At 44.3% G+C, this 5707-nt stretch overlaps 1 protein-coding gene across 1 annotated transcript in view; it reads left to right on the top strand.

The window, feature by feature from the left end:
* The first annotated feature begins 4023 nt into the window (after positions 1-4023).
* The window catches only part of DDX20 (DEAD-box helicase 20), a 10524-nt gene continuing 8840 nt past the window's right edge, over positions 4024-5707 (top strand). The window contains exon 1 of the mRNA XM_042464806.1: positions 4024-4112. The gene's annotated coding sequence lies outside the window, so the exon portion shown is untranslated. The remainder of the gene's footprint in view (positions 4113-5707) is intronic.

The following is a 5707-nucleotide window of genomic DNA, read 5'->3' as shown; positions in this document are numbered from 1 at the left end:
ACTCCTATATAGAGAGGATTTATAAATGTAGGATTTAACTGGAAAGCACTGTTCACCAAATTCAACTTATCCTTTTCTTACCCATATGCTGAACTTTTTAAAAAAAACACCAAACCTTCCTTATAACAAGAATTTGTTGTTTCGCATTTTTAAAAGGGTAAACACTTTTTGGGCACCTGTTCTCCAGCTAGAATACAGCATAATAAAAAGGGTCAGCTTCAACATAAATATAGGAGCCCAGTCCTATAGAGACCTATCTGCACATAGGCATTTATTTTCATGGTATGCATAGAGAATATTAATGATGATGATGATAGGGAATTCTGGGAACTAACTTTATGAGACATTTTGCCTTCTCTGTCAGAGATAGCTCTGGTGCCACAATGAACTACAATTCCCAGGATTCCCTAGCAATGAGCCAGGGCAGTTGAAGTGGTCTCAAACTGGATTATTTCTGCAGTGTGTGTTTTGGACTTGTGTTAGACATCCTGCAAGTACAGTATCTTGCTTACTCCTTTTGGGTCCCTGTCTTGGGAGGAGGAAAGCAGGATAGAAATAATAATAATAATAATAATAATAATAATAATAATAATAGGGAATTCTGGGAACTGTAGTTTTGTGAGAGAGTCAGACTTCTCTGTCAGAGAGAACTACAGTAAACTACAATTCCCAAGATTCCCTAGCACTGAGCCAGGGCAGTTGAAGCGGTCTCAAACAGGATTATTATTTCTGCAGTGTGTGTTTTGGACTTGTGTCACAGATACTTGGACTTATGTTTCTCCTTACTACTTCCAGCAATGACTTTTTCTATCTCTAACAACTTCAAAAGCAATGAACTACACATCAGTCCCCCCCCCGCGAACCTCCCCAATGGTTTCGCCCGCTTTTTCCCCTCCTCGTCCAATCATATCCATTCGTTCACTCTCTCCCCGCCCCCTTTTAGCTCCTCCTCCTCGCCCTCTAACGGTCTTCTTTTCTTTTCAGGCGCGCGCTGTCTGCGGTGCTGCTGCTCTCGCTCTCGTTTCTCTTCTCGCGAGAGTTGCTGCGGAGGCGCTCTTTCTAAAATGGCGGCTGGCGGGCCTTCTCCGCCTGGCAGCTGGCTTCGCACCCGGGATGTCCACATGCGCGAAGGGCCCGAAGACTTCAGCTCCCTCCTGCTGTCCGGCCCGGTGCTGGAAGGCCTGAAGGCGGCTGGGTTTCTTCGTCCTTCTCCCGTGCAGCTCAAAGCCATCCCTCTGGGGCGGTGCGGTTTAGGTGAGGCCAGGAGGGGAGGCTGCCGAAATAACCCACTTTGAGACGGCCTTAACTGCCCCGGCTGAGTGCTAGGGAATGCTGGGAACTGTAGTCTTGTGAGATGTTGAGCCTTCTCTGCCAGAGAGAGCTCTGGTACCACAATACACTACACTTCCCAGGATTCCCTAGCAGTTTAAAGCGTTCTCAAACTGGATTATTTCCTCAGTGTGTTTTGGACCTCCGTGTCAAAGTGTGATCAAACTGTGCCCTTTAAGAGGTTTTGGACTTCTTCTCCCAGAAGCCTCAGCCATGTTGGCCAATAGTCTGGGATTCTGGGAGCTGAAGTCCAAAATCCCATAAAGAGCACAGTTTGGGGACCACTGGATTACAAAGAAGTAGATATGAAACCCACTGAGTCACACTCTCTCAGCCTCAGGGGAAGGTCATAGCAAACCTCTGAACAAACCTCATGATAGGTTCGTTTTAGGGTCGGCATAAGTCGGGAATGACATGAAGACACACAACAACAATAAAAAACTAGAGTACGTTGTGGTGCACCTTCAAGTCATTGCCGACTGATGATAACCGTAATGCAAACCTATCATGGTGTTATCTTGCCATAAATTGTTCAGAGGAGGTTTTTCATTGCCTTCCTTTGAGGCTGAGAGAGTGTGTCTTGCCCAAGGTCACTCAGGAGGGAATTGAACCCTGGTCTCCAGAGTCCATCTCTCAAACCACTACACCACACTGGTTCCTAGGGTCACTATATTCATAGAACACAGAGTTGGAAGAGACCACAAGGGCCATCCAGCCCAACTGCCATGCAGGAACTCTCAATCAAAGCATCCCTGACAGATGGCCATCCAGCCTCTGCTTAAAGACCTCCAAGGAAGGAGACTCCACTAGACTTCGAGGGAGTATGTTCCACTGTCGAACAGCCCTTACTGTCAGGAAGTTCTTCCTAATGTTGAGGTGGAATCTCTTTTCCTGGAGCTTGCATCCATTGTTCCAGGTTCTAGTCTCTGGAGCAGCAGAAAACAAGCTTGCTCCCTCCTCAATATGACATCCCTTCAAATATTTAAAGAGGGCTATACATCACCTCTAAACCTTCTTTACTCCAGGCTAAACATGCCCAGCTCCCTAAGTCGTTCCTCATAGGGCATGGTTTCCAGACCCTTCACCATTTTAGTCACCCTCCTTTGGACACGCTCCAGTTTCTCAATGTCCTTTTTGACTTGTGGTGCCCAGAACTGGACACAGTATTCCAGGTGTGGCCTGACCAAGGCAGAATAGAGTGGCACTATTACTTCCCTTGATCTAGACACTATATTTCTATTGATGCATCCTAAAATTGCATTGGTCTTTTTAGCTGCCGCATCACACTGTTGACTCATGTTCAACTTGTGGTCTACTAGGACTCCTAGATCTCTTTCACACGTAGTCTCTCACTATAAGTTGGAAACTACTTGAGGGCACACAACAACAAGACATGCTGGTCTTCAAGGGGATGGAGTGTAGTGGAGCTGGAGGGCATGAGTATTTTGGATGCTGTTGCCAAAATCATGATTAACCAAGTGCTGTGTTTTCTTCAGTATTTTAAGCCAGGGATGAGTAACTGGGGTCCTCTAGATATTTTTTGGACTATAGCACCCATAATCCTGCATAGAAGGGAGTTGAATTGGATGGCCTAATCTTTTCCAATTCTGTAATAATCTGTGTCTGTCTTTGGTTTATAATGGCTGAAACTTATGAGAGTTGTGGGTCGAAAATAGCTGTGACACATTGTAGTTGTGGCATTCTGAACCTTTTGGATTTGATGTCGTCCTTCCCCGCCACTTTCTATCATTCAGCATATATATTCACAACCTTGTGCAGATTTGGGATAGCACTGCATGTTTCTGATGAAGTGGACGCTAGACCATGAAAGCTTGTGCTGTTGTGTGACTTCAAGTCATTTCTGACTTACGTCTGGAGGAAGACAATGACAAACCATCTCTTGAGTATTCCTTGCCTAAGAAAACCCTGTGAAGTTCATGGTGACTTGGAGGTGCAGACACACACACACACTCCAGAGTCCTAGTTAGATGACCAAACCATTCTCATGAAAGCTTGGCCCATGATGGCTTGAGTCCAATTCTCAAACCACTATTACTCTTATGAAAGCTTGGCCCCTAATAAATTTGTTATGATTTAAGAAGGTTAGGTGTTTTTGTTATAGAAGAGCAATCTGGCTGCTTCTCTGAAAACAAATTTTGAGGTGAGTACTGAGTCTACATGGAATTGTTGCTAGGTTCACTGTGGCCTGTTACAGACAGGCCAAAATAAAGCTGCTTCGAGTCACTTTGGAGGTATGGTATTTCAATGATGCATGAGTCCTAAGAGTCCAAAATCCAACCACATCTGCCCCCATTCCTTACGGACTGGAGCCTGGCTTTGGTTTGGGGTTTTGGATCATTAGGACGCATGTGCATCATGAAATACTATACTCCAAAGTGACTCGAAGCAGCTTTATTTGGCCTGTCTTAACAGGCTTTGTGATATAAAAAAAACGTGTAGTCCAGCCCTGTGGTTTTACCGTGCCCTTTGCAAAAGAGTGGGGTAATGATGTTTAACTTCTAGGAATAATTGTTGTCACCAGGGCGGTATTGTAACTGAGGAACCACTAATAAGCTTTAAGGACTTCTTTGAAAATTCTTTGAAAGTGCCATTCCTTATTCACGCAAGTTCTGGTTTACTTTGATGTAACACTTGTCTGCTTTTTGATGTGGTCCTTTCTTTATATTTCAGATCTATTGTGCAAGCAAAATCTGGTACTGGTAAAACCTGTGTCTTCTCTACTATTGCACTAGATCTCTTATCCGGAAAGTCCAGTTACACAGGTGCACTTTATATCCATCTGTAAAGTTTGGGAAAAGACTACAAGTGTTGTGAACAGTTAAAAGCAGGATTCCAAATACACATAACTGATGTTCCCTGCCTGTCTATCTGCACATATGTCTGTGCCCAGTAACACAGAGTAGGAAGCAGCGTGGTGACACTGATTCTAGGGTTCTGGAGCGAGCGCAACTGCACGCTCAGGAACCCTAGAATGTGCCGCCGCCTGCTATCATGCCGGCCTCCCGTCCACACAGGGGCCGGCATGATGACGTACGCAACGCACAGTGTCCGCACGTCCCAGTGAAGCAGCGTCATAGGGCTGCATTCCAGCACTTATGACGCTGCAAGGAAGAAGCTGCTCTAGGCAGCTTCTTGCTGGCTGTGTATGTTCCCGCACAGTTTGGAGCTCTGGGAAGATACGCAGAAAAAAGGGCCGTATGTGCAGCCACTGTGTCAATTATCAGTGTCTTGTTTATGGCTTCAATGAAAGAAATACAGTAGAGTCCCAATTATCCGACCTTTGATTATCCGGCATCTGGATTATCCAATGTTCCATGTTTCTTCATGAGCGCCCTCAGTGTGCACGCTCATGAGAAGCATGAACGTCGGAATAATAATAATAATATAAAAAATAATAATAATAGAATATAATAATATAATAAAATAATAAAATAATAAATAATAATAATAATAATAATAATAATAATAATTGTTCATTTATTAACCGCTTTTCCAACGATCAGAGCGGTGACAGAAATTGTTAAAAAATACAATAAGAAACAAAAAACCACATCTTAAAAGTAGATAATTAAAATAGATTAAATGCAAGCAAAATTTTAAAACATCCAATGACATTGTTAAAATCAAAAATCATAAATACTATACATCAATAGGGGAATATATTCTTAAACGGAATTAGGAGGGAAGGCTTGAAGGAAGAGATGAGTTTTTAAAGCCTTCTTAAAGGCTTCCACTGATCCACTAAGACGGATCCCTTCAGGTAAGGCATTCCATAGAGAGGGCGCCACGGCCGAAAAGGCCCTTTGTTGAGTGGACGCCAACCTCACCTTAGGTTGGTTAAGATAGAGTTTTCCAGAAATTCTGAGTGTGCGGGGAGGATTATGCAGGGAGAGGCGTTCCCTCAAGTAACCCGAGCCCAAGCCATTTAGGGCTTTAAAGGTAATAACCAACACTTTGTACTGGGACTGGAAACGAATTGGCAGCCAGTGTAGAGATTTTAAAATAGGTGTTATATGATCAAATCTCGTTGTGCCCGTAATTAGCCTGGCTGCTGCATTTTGGATCAGTTGAAATTTCCAAACCTGATACAAAGGTAGCCCCATGTAGAGCGCATTGCAGAAATCCAAACGCCCAAATATACTGCCCAATCACTGGGAATCCAAGCGGTTTACAACAGAGGGGATAATAGACGGTTCCCTGCCCGCAGGCTTACAATCTAAAAGACACGACAAAAGGAGAAGGGAATGGTGAGGAGGTGAGGGGATCAGGTCCAGCATTCTTCTCTCGGAGGCCTGAACCAAGGCAGATGGACTGGAGGGAGGGCTCTTCTTCTTCCAGGCAGGCCTGTTGGAGCTAA

Source organism: Sceloporus undulatus, chromosome 4, assembly GCF_019175285.1.
Source record: "Sceloporus undulatus isolate JIND9_A2432 ecotype Alabama chromosome 4, SceUnd_v1.1, whole genome shotgun sequence".
Classification (NCBI taxonomy): Eukaryota; Metazoa; Chordata; class Lepidosauria; order Squamata; family Phrynosomatidae; genus Sceloporus; species Sceloporus undulatus.
The sequence above is the reverse complement of the archived record's forward strand: the minus strand, read 5'-3'. Positions and strand labels throughout refer to the sequence as shown.